The sequence below is a fragment of the Rousettus aegyptiacus genome, unplaced genomic scaffold (genome assembly GCF_014176215.1).
Source record: "Rousettus aegyptiacus isolate mRouAeg1 unplaced genomic scaffold, mRouAeg1.p scaffold_m13_p_3, whole genome shotgun sequence".
NCBI classification, from domain to species: Eukaryota; Metazoa; Chordata; class Mammalia; order Chiroptera; family Pteropodidae; genus Rousettus; species Rousettus aegyptiacus.
This window is the reverse complement of record NW_023416306.1, coordinates 105132351-105146166: the sequence shown is the minus strand read 5'-3', so window position 1 is coordinate 105146166 and position 13816 is coordinate 105132351.

Genomic DNA, 13816 nt, shown 5'->3' with positions numbered 1-13816 from the left:
AGGATCTCTTCCCTGCCAATAGAAGAGACTTTGTAACTGTGGCCTATCCCCTCCTAGTACAGACTAAGAACCATCCTGTGGGCCCTAAAGGTGTTGCTAGAGGCGCCCAAGTGTCAACTACTATCTCTTGTCACTTGTTTGTGACTTTCTCCCTTTTGAAGGAATTCGTACACTGGAGAAGTCTCAGTTTGGAGAAAATTTGGAGTTGGGCAGGGCTGCTTCCCCAAATTGGGCTCCTGCTGGTGTGGGCCAAAGTTTGGTCAAGAGGCAGCCAGCCACCCCAGAGGCTGTGGGCAGCAAGAGCAATGTTCTGAACTGATCTGCTGCTCCTGGAGGCTACTTAAGAGGCAAAGTCTCTCTCTGACCCTATTAAGGGTAGAAAATTTTCAAAGCGAGCCAACTAGCTAAATCAGCGACAGGGAAGAAATATCTTTAGATACCAGAAGTTATCCTACTTGCTTGGGTGTGGTTTTAGGAAATGTATTGTATATGATATGAAGATGACTAGTGTCTGCTTCTGTAATCTGCTCACTTATTAACCAGAGTGTGGTACGAGGTGATGTATTTGTATTGTGTTAATGGTCGACTTCTGCTTCTGTAATCTGCTTACTTGTTTGATGTAGTTTTAGGCTTTATGAGCTGCCTCTTTTGAGAATGTAAGGGTAAAGACTTCCCAGTAAATCAGAAACAAGGTGATTCCTCTAGGCACCAAAGCCCCAGGAAGAGGCGCAACATTCCAGGATATAGATAATAAGACTGTCTACCAGGCTATGTTTGATCTAACAATTCCCCAGATACATTTATCTTTGTAAAAGACATTAATGGTTAACTTCTGCTTTCTGTAATTTCCTTACTCTCTTTGTTCTAGGATGTAGTCAGAGGCTTCATAAACTGCCTCAAACAAAGACCCTGGGCTGACTTCCTCTAACCCTGCGTGGTAGAGAGTCAGTTCCCAGCTGGCTAATAATGGCTCACAATTAACCTCAATTGGCTCCGTGGGTCTTAGATTTGAACGCACCACAACAACTCCATTTCCAGCCACAACACACCCTATCCTCAGCCCCCCTGCTCCTCTCAGAAGGCTCACCAAGGCCAGGGTTGATGGTCAACAAAGCTCAAGAGTCATCTTTTCTAGGAATGAGATTCCATCTCATCAGCTTCCCTAGAAGTATCTCTAAATATGGTCCCTGGTGTTTGCTTCCCAGCGTAATCAGGTGTTGAGGAATTTCCTAGCACCTCACTGGTCATACTGTCAAAGCCAGTGTTTTAACAGAGGAAGTAATTAGATGTAAGTTAACAAAGAGCAGATTGAAGCCTATAAAATATGGATTAGCTTTCAGCAAAATGGCAACACTTGTCTAAAGGGTTATCCTTTCCCTAGCCACCCAAGCCCAGGTGAGAAGGAGTGTGCAATGTTTAAGCTGTTACACTGGGGATACCTTATAAATCTGCACAGGGAAGTAACATAGTCAATGATTTCTGCACAGTGAGCTTTTCCAGGTAGTATTCAACCTGGAAGTTGTTCTCTCTTCAAGTGCCAGGATTAGTTATGAACAGCTCAGTGCAAAGCAGAAAGAGGTAAGCCATTCCCAGACACCAAGCAATAACCATTTTTACAGAGTGAACAATATACCATTTGAGGCAGGCTCAGTAACTGCCCCTTGAAGATATCTACATCTTAATCCCCAGAACTTGTGAATGTTTCTTTCTATGGCAAGAAACAAAAACAAAAACAAAAGAACCATTGCAGATGTAATTACCTTAAGCATCTTGAGATGCATAGATTATCCTGGGTTATCTGGGCGGGCCCTAAATGTTATCAGAAATGTCCTTATAAGAAGGAGGCAGAAGTAGATCTTACTACAGAGAAGTGATGTGATGTTGGAAGTGGAGGTGGGAGTGATGTCCTTTGAAGGTGGAGAAAGTGGCCACAAGCCAAGGAATACAGGTGGCCATTAGAAGCTGAAAAATATAAGGAAATAGATTCTCCTCAGAGAGCCTCCAAAAAAAAACCATCCCTACCAATACCTTGACTTTAGCCCAGTGAGACTGATTTGGACTTCTGATCTCCAGAACTGTAAGATAATAAATTTATATTGTTTTAACCCACTAAATTTATGGCATTTTGTTATAGCAGCAGGAAACTAATATACTATCTTTGAGCCTATTGTTGTGTGTTATTTTGAACAGCTGTATAGAGCTAACTGACACACAATAACTATATATATTTAAAGTGATCAATTTGATAAGTTTTGACATATATATATACACCCATGAAATCATCATTGCTATCAAGATAGTGAACATATTCATTACCTTCAAAAGTGAACTCATGCACCTCTGTAATTCCTCACTCTGAGCTTCCCTTCCTCTATTTTAGTAACCATGGTCTGTTCTCTGTCACTAGAGATGAGTTGTTTGTATATGAATGGGATCATACAGTATGCACTCTTTTTCTGTCTAGCTTCTTTCACTCAACTTACTTTGGGATTCATCTCTGTTGTATTCATATCAATACAGGAATCCTCCCCCACACCCACCATCCACAGTTTCACTTTCTGTGATTTCAGTTACTCTCGGTCTACCACAGTCCACAAATATTAAGTGAGAAATTTATTTAATAAACAATTCATAAATGTTCAACTTTGTGCCATTCTGAGTTGCATGAGGCAATCTCACTCCTTCCCACCTGGAATGTGAATCATCCTTTTGTCCAGCATCTCCACGCCATACAGACTCTGCGCCCAGTAGTCACTTAGTGGCTGTCTGGGTTATTAGAAAATAGTGGCAGTCTCACAGTGCTTGTGTTCAAGTAACCATTGTTTTACCTAATAATGGCCCCAATGTGCAGGAGTGGTGATGCTGGCAGTTTTAATACACCAAAGAGAAGCCATCAAGTACTTCCTTTAAGTGAAAAGGTGAAAGTTCTCAACTTAATAAGAAAAGGGAAAAAATTGTATTCTGAGGTTACTAAGATCTATGGTAAGAACGAATCTTCTCTACGTGAAATAGTGAAGAAAGAAAAAGAAATTTATGCTAGTTTTGCTGTTGCGCCCCAAACTGCAAACGCATCTCATCATGTAGACATTTCTCACCTCACATCATCACAAGAAGGGTATGTACAATAAGATATTTTAGAAGAGAGAGAGACCACATTCACATAACTTTTATTACAATGTATTATTATAATTATTCTATTGTATTATTAGTTATTGGTGTTAATCTCTTACTCTGCCTAATTTATTTATAAGTTAAACTTTAAAACAGATATTTATGTATAGATAAAAACAGTATATGTAGGGTTTAGTACTATCCACAGTTTCAAGCATCACTAGGGGTCTTGGAATGTATCCCCTGTGGATAAGGAGGGACTATTGTAGTTAATTCTCTTTCACTACTAGGTAGTATTCCATTGCGTAGATAGACTACAATTTGTGTATACACTCACCTGTTAGTAAATATTCGCATTGTTTCCATTTTAGCTATTATAAATAAAGCTGCTGTGAACATTCATGTAAAAGTCTTCATACGCTTTCAGTTTTCTGGGGTAAATACCTACGAGTGGAATAGCTAGATCACATAATAGGTGTGTGTGTTTTACTTTTCGAAAAACTGCCAAACTGCTTTCCAAATGTGTTTGTATTATTTTACACTCCCAGCAGCCATACTAGCTTCTTTTTACATTTTTCAATCTACTTAAGTGTTTCATTAAGTGAAGCTCACCTCCACCCCCTAAATAAGGTAAATAATTGTCATGTCACTGTAATAATAAGCGTGAATATAAACTACAGAGAGAAAAAGAGAAAATGAAAATCAGACAGAAGAGACAGAGATAGAAAAAATGGTAGGCAGGGGAGGAAACTGGAGAAGAGGAAAGGGACAGAGGAAAATAAGAAAGAATAAAAAGAGAGGGAGAAACACAATACGGTGGCATCAGACCCAGCTAGAAACAGGTGGCTCATACAAAACCAGGCAAGTTGAGATTTTAATAATGGGACTATTTCCAAAGGACTTGTAAAAACAATAATGGATACTATGTTGCTTTGGTTACCACCTCTAGGCCTGAAGGGTCTCAGGAAAGGGAGATTCTGGGCACCCACAGAGAGTAGCAACAAGGGGAGGGCCACCACTGGAGATGGGATGCAGACATCCCTCTGGAACTGGAAGGGAGTGAGCTGCTGTAATAAACACCTCCACCTCCCTTTGCACACTGCCCTCTCCACCCCTCCATCTCCTGTGGTTTCCATTAGCTGAACTCAACCCGAAGGCATAGAGTACAGTGATGACGTCCATATGGGCCGGCCTTCCTGGTTGGGAGTGGATGGGTGGAAAGTGGGTCTAAAGGGTGTGTGTGGTGAGGGGGGGGGACAAAAAAAGACACTCTGTACAGGGACCAAAAGAGAAACTGGACAAAGAACTAAGCTGCTTTTCCATCTGCCTCTATTAATGACATAAAAAGATAGATGTTGCGGAGATGGTTAGGAAGAAGTCGGGTCTGGAAATGCATTCACTAACATGGAGAAGGGAGAGGGGGTGAATGGCAGTGCTAGCTTCCCCAGCCCAGTCTTCATGGCCTTTTATTCTCTATCACAAAGCTGGCTTTTGTTATTATTATTATTACAATCAGATTAGTAATTACAGATTACAGTCAACTCCCAAATTCAGCCTCAAGGCCACCACCGTGTTATCAGCTACTCCCTCTTCTTATCCTTGTGCCTAGAGCAAGAAGTCCCAGAATATAGGTAAGGCATGTGCGCCCTCCTTGTAGTGTGACCTTGATGCTCCAAACACCAGGCATCCTGCCAGGACTGCAGGCGTCTCTCACAACAGATAGAGAAAACAATGTCCAATGATTTAGGAACAGGCCAACGGAAGGCAGTGCCTTGATATATGCAGGACTATGCACCAGACTTTGGATTACAATTAGTCCACTCAGTTTTGAGATCTATTTTGAAGGAGTTATTAAAAACAAACAAAATGATTAATTCTGAAACCGCTGCTATTGCATATCTTATCCTAATTATACCCTGATTTAAAAAGGAAAAACTCTTCTAAACCATGAGACACGGCGCCTACAGATTTGTGTGAACGTGAGCTAACATAAGAGACACCCACATCAGGAAAACTGAGTCAGGACCAGAGATGCTTCTTGGAAAGACAAAAAATGTCTTTAAACCTTAGAGGAGATGCAGAAATTTTACTAGGACAGTTCCTGTTGGTAGATGATTATTCTTTCTTCTATCAGATGACCTGCATGATTTGTAGTTAATTATCTCCATTTTATTTATTTCAACATGAGGACTCCTGGTGAAAGAACAAGATGATCAAGGGAAGAACTCAAGCATTCATCAGATCTACTGAAGAGCTAGAACTTTTCTCTGCATTCTTTTTCATTTTTTATTCTCATAAAACACTAAACTTCATCTTCCTTAAATTATGTCTATATTTCATCTGTTATGAAATCGTCAGGGTGTCCATAAAAAGCCATTCACAATAAAATATATTTAGAACACTTTCTTATCTCAGGTGGGAAAACTGAGGTCTTATTTCTCATTGATTTAATAAAAACTGAAGGTATGAACATAATGCCTGAAATGAATGAATTCACCAGCTACTTTTTACAAAGTGGACACCGAAGGGAAATCGTTGGATGATTTCATAGCAGTTTTAACATCTGGATAAGCAGTCAAGTTCTCTTTATTGATGCTTTCTGGTGATCTCAGGTTTTGTTCTCTTGGCTCAGAACCTCTGAAGGGGAAAGTTAAGAAAAGTCGGGGTTGTTGCTATTAATTGCTTCTTTCAGTGCCGCAGACCAGGAATCCAATGAAGTGATACTAACAGGACAAGTAGACTGCTATGGTTGCACATGTTTTGATAGGAGGAAAGATAGTCAACAAAATTTCTATTCATCTGCTCATAGATGTGAGCCCATTCAGGGGTAGAATGGAAAGAATAGTGAAGTATGAGGTCAGGAGCTCAGTATTCTAATTTCACTCATTTTACTAACTAGCTGTATGTGTTCTGGCAAGTTCGCTCAATTCGTCTGTGTATGTTTCCTGTAGCTTTCCAACAGAATGATTACATATAACAAGATTAACCCACCTAACAGTGGGCATAAGTTCATGCAACAGCCCTGGGGTGGTACAGTCCAGGATAGATTTAATGGTGTAAACAGGAAGTATCACAAAATGCAGGTAAGGACAGCACAGCAGTGAACAGAAGAGACAGGATGTAGCACCCAGAACCAGAGCATAGAAGGCTCGCTGCAGAACAGTGGCACAGGCCAAATCGCCACACCATACAGAGCCAGAAGCCATCCCCACATTAGAAAATTAGCAGCAGGCATTTTGTAGGACATCATAGAGTCTCTTCAGGAATACAGTTGATGGAGACTCTAGAATGGCAGACTTGGAACAAGTGCATAAGCAAAGGCCCTGTATTAGTCAGCGAGGCTGCCAGAACAACATGCCACAGACTGGAGGGCTTAAACAACAAAACACGTTTCCCACAGTTCTAGACCCTAGAAGTCTGAGATGAGGGTGTTGGCAGGTCTGGATTCTCCTGAGACCTCTCTCTTTGGCTTGTAGAGGGCTGTCTTCTCGCTGTGTATATACAACACTGGTGTCTCCTCCTCTTATAAAAACATCAGCCATATTGGATTAGGGTTCCACCCTTATGACCTTGTTTAACCTTAATTACTTCTTTAAAGGCCCTATCTCCAAATATGGTAGCATTGGGGGTTAGGAATTTGGCAGGGACACAATTCAATCCATAACAGGCTGTGATATCAGAAAGAGCTCTGTGCAGACTGAATATAGCACCCAGACAAGAATGATAAGAGACACAAAGAACATGGAAAACACAACAGAGAAATTCAGGCAGAGCAAAACACTATTCTCTCAGCCATCCTTGGGTAAGAGTTTTTGCCAATTCCCTGAAGATGAATTAAGAAACAATCTATAATTCATTCAATGAAGATACACTGGGTATCCTTCGTGTACCGGGGACTGTGATAGGTGTTTGGGGCAGTAACTTAACTAAGCAAAGAGGCCCTTAGACTAAGGAGGCTCTAATGCTGTGCCAGCCTAAATAAGCAAACCCAAATCTAAGCCTGTAAATGTCTTGAGATTACAAAATTGAAACTGTGCTGGCTGGAAAATTACTGCTTGGCTATCGCCATGGGAACATAGGCTATCATCCATGGGAACATAACATTCTAACAAGCTTTCTGCTTCTGTATCCCCCCATTTGCACAACCGACCTATGGGATGACAGTTAATAAAAAAAAAAAAGAAGGAAGGAAAGAAAGAAAGAAAGAAAGAAAGAAAGAAAGAAAGAAAGAAAGAAAGAAAGAAAGAAAGAAAAATAGACTTGTGTGTTCAAATAGAATGAAGAATGGGGTTTAGGACTTAAAAACCCCGTACCTCTGCATTTCGGGGCTGCTTAATTTGGGGTCTGTGTACCCCTGGCAGACCCAGATGGCTGAATAAAGTGTTTCCTATAACTCACTGGTTTCTGGTGGTCCGTGCGTCTATCCGGGGCTGGCGGCTACAACAAAACCTAAGGATAGCTCATCACAAACAACCAATTAGGCTTTAAGCTATGGCCAGTCTTTGCCTTTTTTCACCTTTTCTCTATAAAAACCTCTCCAGGAGCTCCTATAGGTGAAGCATTCCTAACCACTTCCAATTTGGAGCTGCCCGATTCAAATTGACTTTTGCTCAGATAAACTCTTAAAATTTTTAATGTTCCTCAGTTTATCTTTTAATAGGGGACAGGGATGTAACGTTGAGCACAAACAGCTCACCTTAGAGCTTACACCTGATGGGGGAGACAGAGCGGGGTGAATGATAGGAGCCTCAGTGCTGCAGGAGCACATACACAGGGAGGTTGAAGAAGGGACCGATTCAAGTAGAGACCCGCAGGGCAGAGGCCAAAACATCCAGAGCGTTGGAAAACCGAAAGGCTGGCTCCTGAGAGCAAGGGAGGGGTGTGGCAGATGAGTCTGGCCACGACCTAGGAGATCTGGCAGGCTTGGTTAAAAGTTTTACTCTTTTTTCTGAGATGAGTAGAAGGTCCCCTGAAAGGTTTCAAGCAGGACCTGACAGGACTAGATATCAATTTTGAAAAGATCATTCTGGTTCCAGTTTGGAACCAGAAACACCCCACCCCCCATAATATTTAAAGGTCATTATATAAAAACATGCCCACATTACCTATATTTGTCTGATATTTGTCCTGGGTTCCAGAATAGAGCTTCTAAAACTCTTCGAATTTCCCAAGGAATAGGAGTATATTTGTTATTCATGAGCTCTTGAATCACACCTGAGTTTATGTTAATAAGATGACTCAGTGGGACTCCTAGATAGCTTTGGTATGGAGGCAGGTCACCAGAAAGACCAACAAGCTGATTAGAAGGTTGAGACCTTCAGTAACACACTATCAGCCCTGCCCCATCTCCGGAGTAGGGAGGAGGGCTGGAAATTGCAGTAAATCACTTGGCTTGTGATTTAACCAATCGTAGCCACGTAATAAAAATTGGACACTGAAGCTCAGGGGAGCTTCCTCGTTAGTGAAAACATTTGATGTGCTGTGAGGGTGACAGGTCCTGATTTCCCAGGAGAAGGCAGGGGAGCTCTCTGCCTTCGGGACTCTCCCAGACCTTCTACCACGTGTCTCTTCATTGGACTGGTCTTGTTCTGTATCCGTATAATAAAATTATAATTATAAAAACAGTGCTTTCCTGAGTTCTGTGAGTCATTCTAGCAAATTACCAAACCTGAGGGGGCTGTGGGGACCTTTCAAATTTGTAGCCAGTTGGTTGAAAGTGTGGATGACCTGGAGATTCCTGAAGTGTGCCTGGCATCTGAAGTGGGGGATGTCCTGTGGAGGACTGAGTGCCCATATTGTGAAGTCTGCACTAATTGGGGGTGGGAGGTAGGGGTTAATGACAGGATTAAACTGCAGAGCACCAAGTGATATCAGACCAGTGGGATTTGAAACAGAATCCAAGCCAAATTTTGTGTTGGTCATTCTTAATCCATTTCAAATCAAAGAACCTTTGTCAAGATAGTAAAAAAAAGACTTATTCCAAAACTAAAAAACAGGCAGATTTATCTGCATTGGAGAAAATCCACCAGCTTTAAGCAACTCAGAACTCAGATCTTGTTACCTGGTGGAGAAGCCCAGGATCGATGCCATTCATGTGCTTTCTTATTACTGTCCCTAACATGACTTGGGGGTTAAATCTTATTCCCACTCCTGGTCACACTGCAGCTGCTTGTCATTTGCTTCTGAGAAGTACTGCTTTCGCTGGGCCTGAGAGTCTGTCTGCAAGCTGTCGTCTCAGACCATGCTGCCACAGACTTCCTTCCCAAGAACCTATGTACACTTTATGTCTTGGCGACTTAGGAAATGAAACTATGACCTTTTGTGCTTTTTAAAAACTAGCTGATACATAAGCATCATTTGCAGACTCTTTAGTCTCCCTGCTAACAAATGAACAAACATTGAATTGTGCTTGAGATCAAATCTATTATTTTTTAATCTCTTCTAGGAATAACTATAGTAAACCTCAGATCAGTACTGGGCAGTGGGAAAGAACAACATCTCTTCAGAATGCTGTCTTAATGAGACCCATTTCAGTCCAGATAGATCATGAATTACATATTTGATATGCCCAAGTAAGGCACATGAATTAGAAAGATACTAGTACTTATGATTAATACGTTGTTTAACAAATTCTGTCATTAAAGGTCTTTAGGCCTTTTTAATCATTTATATTATAAATTTGCTTATCAAATTTTTCATAACTAGAAGTAAAAGCCCGTTACAAATGATTCTCGGTAATAGTTCTCTTCCAAGTTGTCCACAGCGGCAAAGCTTCTGATCCTGATAGTAGTCTGTGTAATAATAACTGCCCAGGAGGAAAATCCCCAATTGTCGATTCTCTTCGTCATGGATAGAGCTGGAAGAACTCAACCAGCCATGAAGCAATTCTATTTTTTTCCTGATCTCTTTGCAGCAAATGCCTTTCTACGACTTTTCTCTCTCCGTCACCACCTCAGAAAGTCTAATCATTCCTCCCAGAAAAACACATAAAAAATAAAATTTTTAATATTTAGAAGTTGGAGTAAGAAAAGACATGGGTTGTCTAGCATTTTCTCCTTGTTCTACTGGGCGCAGAGCTCTTGATGACTTCGCTTCAGAGTTCTAGGCTTTGTTCTAATGCATCTCTAGGTTCTACAGCCCTCGTCACTGCTGTCATCTTCCCAAAGCTGGTTTTGCAAAAGTCACACAGAACCACAGGGTAGAGAAAGAGAGGGGACTGTGCCCCAGCTTCCTGAGCTGCCTCCTCTATTTTGTGCCACCAGGACGACGGTTAACTACAAGTTCCTATTCTTGGTCAACCTTATCAAGATTTCTAGGAGATCGCCAGCAATATATCACTGTTAAATTAAGTTCTTGGGTATACCAGAAAATAATATTCTCTATTGCAGAGCAGAAGAAAGTATATGGAACATGTAATTTATTTATTTATACATTCACACACACACACACACACACACACACACACACACACACACAGACAGCCACACACATTCTGTTTCTATATTCTGGCTCTGTTTTATTTCTCTGTGATCTGGGATTATACACTTTCTCACATAACTTGCTTCTTTTTTCAAAATATTTTCCCTTACACACTATATTCAGAGATATTTTTAGCTAACGGTTACCAGGAAAAAAAAGTCAAAATGCTTTGGTAAGCATTTATAGTTTTCATAAAAATAAATGTATTTTTAATACAACTGGTCTTTATTAATTATATAAATGTAGTCACATTAAACCTGTTAATGTCATTGATGAGATTTTTTTCAATCCCCAATAATCAGACGAACTTCAAAGGCAACTAAGACTTTTACATGTTATTTTCATTCCCAAAGAAAAGAAAGAGGAATACAAAAAAAAAAAAAAAAAAAAAAGATAAAATCTTCTTGGTCACAGCAAGAACCCAGAGGACTACCCCACCTTCCTTTTTGCGTGAACTTTACCTCAAACACACACATACAAAAATCTACTTCAAACAAACCACTACCATTAACTCAAACCTGATCAATAACGTCAGCAGGAGAGGACCTCTCTCCATGCCATTAGAGAGAAAATACACCACCATTATTTGGGACACCTGGGGACAAAGAGCTCTAAAATTTCCTCCCTTTGAATATAGTAGGAAAAGTAAATAGCAGTCTTTCAGATTCTGTGAATGGGGGCAATACGGCTGAAATTGATTATAGAGGGTATTCAAAAAATCCTTGTGCTACTTTAAATTTAACATTAGAGCTTTGTTAAATATGATGGTAGAAATAATTGAAACATATGCATTACGAGATAAAACAGTGCATTATCCTCTGTTGGCTGAAATGGACTTCAGGGCTGCTGGACGTAGGAGAGAGTGCTCCTTCTCAGCTGCAGAAATCATTCGTAATTTCTTCAGGATCTGGAATAAGCAGCACAGCTGCCCTGCGAAGGGTTCAAGGTGGGCACTAACCAGTGTTACTTGGTGCAGTTGGAACTCATGGGAGCAGGGACAGCACGTGGGAAGCCAAGCAGTGCCACAAGAGGGTTTCTTAGTGAGCAATATTACCATGACTCAAATGTTTGATGGGGTCAGAGTAGCCAAATGCATCCTTTTCTACAAAAGCACTCCACCTGTCCCCGGCACCCTCACCGGAAAAGCACGTAGACTGGCATGGACACCTGCCACCCTTCCTTTGGGGGTCTGTAATTCCTCAGCTCTTCTGATGAACAAGTTAATATCTTCATTCAGTCTTCAGTCAGTCTGAAGCAGCCTCAGAGTCATTCTGCCTCCTTAAAGTGACATGGCACTTCTCAGCTTTGATCTGTTTTACGTTGAGTTTATAATTTACAGCTCAGAGAGCACTTTGGCCGCCATTTCTAAGTTCTTGCAGGTGATCTCACTGTTGCCTCCTCATTCTGCTTCCAGGCAATATTACCCATATTTGCAGAGAACAGAACAGAGAATAAGGTCACAGAGCTGGTCCCTAAAGCAGGACACACACACACACACACACACACACACACACACACACACACACACACTCCTGCTTGATTTTTCCCATTTGTAAATTTTTCAAGTCAACTGTTATTAAACGTAAAATGAACCAGTGAAATAAAAAATGAGGGAACCAAATAGGCAATTCCTCCCTTGAATCAGGGCAGCCTCTGTTCTCCAAGATCTGTTTCAACACATGAGGTACCTAAGAGGAGGCCCTATAAGCAGCCAAGGCATAGGTGAGGCACCAAGTCTCAACCCAGTCTGAACTCTCCGGGACTGGGGGATGGTGGGGAGTGAGGGGCTGATACGGCCCTCTGGTTGACACATTGTAGAATTGCAGCCTTCTCTGCATCAGAAGAGGCCTGAGCCCATCTGGAATGGATCCACAAACGGCTCCATCAGTGACCTGAAATCCTAATCAAAGAGCTGCTTGTGAGGGACAGGCTAAGTCTTTGCCTCAGAAATGGCACCTTGTGTCATTTTGAGCCACGCAATCTCAGCAGCTCTTAGATTTGAACCTCAAGAAAACGAGGCTGGATGTCAAACTGGGCAATGTTAAACAGCCTAGCCTATATCTTTACCAATATTTTGGGTACTCCCAGCAGAAGAAAAAAAAATTTTAATTCAAATACTTTAGAACAAAGTTAATCAGAATGAAGCTCCCAGCCCCAGGGATCTCATCTCTCCTTTGAACTTCAATTATAGTTAGTTACACTGTCCAAACTCATGTCTCATTAAGACCTCTGTAGCACCTAGCAGCAGAGAGGGGATGGAATTGTTTGACAGGCTGTGAATGGGAAGATTGTAGCTACTTCAAATTATTGATCAGCTAATATTTAATGCACGTCTATGCACCTATTCACTCACGTAAGCAACAAATATTTATTAGTTCATATTGTACCAGTCATTGCCTATTTGCTCTCAGATCTCTATCTCACCCTTCTTGTTCCATGTTTATCCTGGCCTTGGTTATCTTCTTTGTTTATCTTCCAGCTAGAACGGCCAAGGAGAGGCACTAGCAAGAGATTAGAGGTTAAGAAGTAAGAAGCCAGATTATGTTTTCTATGCCTCTTTCTCCATTGTGAGCATCATTTTTCTGCAGTGGTTCCAGCTCCGCATCAGATAACCAATCCATCCAGGGTCCTTGGCAGTCCCAGCCATAGTATACCCTCAGCATCTAATTCTGATGACACCATCCCTTTCCCGTATCCTTTATACCCTTATGACGGTAGCAGCTTCCTGTTCTCACTAATATCTAGTTGTTTCATCAGACCATTCAGCTTCTCATCTCTATTTCCTGTCTAATCAATTCCCTGTTGTAAATTCCCTCTTTGAAATGCCCAGGATGATTTCATTGTGCATAGGGATATGGCAGTGGGCAAGACAGGATCAGTCCCTGATCCCACAGAGCTCAAAATCTACCTGAGATTCAAATATTAAATAATCAATCTTTAGTATGATAAATATTTCAAAAGGGAGGTACATAGGAACATAAGGCAGAGAGAGCTAATCTAGAATAAGAATGAATTTCGTAGTTCCACAGCTGACACTAGACTTTAAGAAAATGGGTCTTTACACAGAGACACAGCAGTGTGAACTAGGGATAAAGGATGGCAAGTTTTCATGCTACCTCTCATCTTCTCTGGGTGCAACAGAAAAGGAAGGAAGGGCCCCTAGAGAAAGGGCTAAGTTAAGGGTTTTGAGAAGGATTCAGTGCAAGGTGGTGGCAGAGAAAGAGGG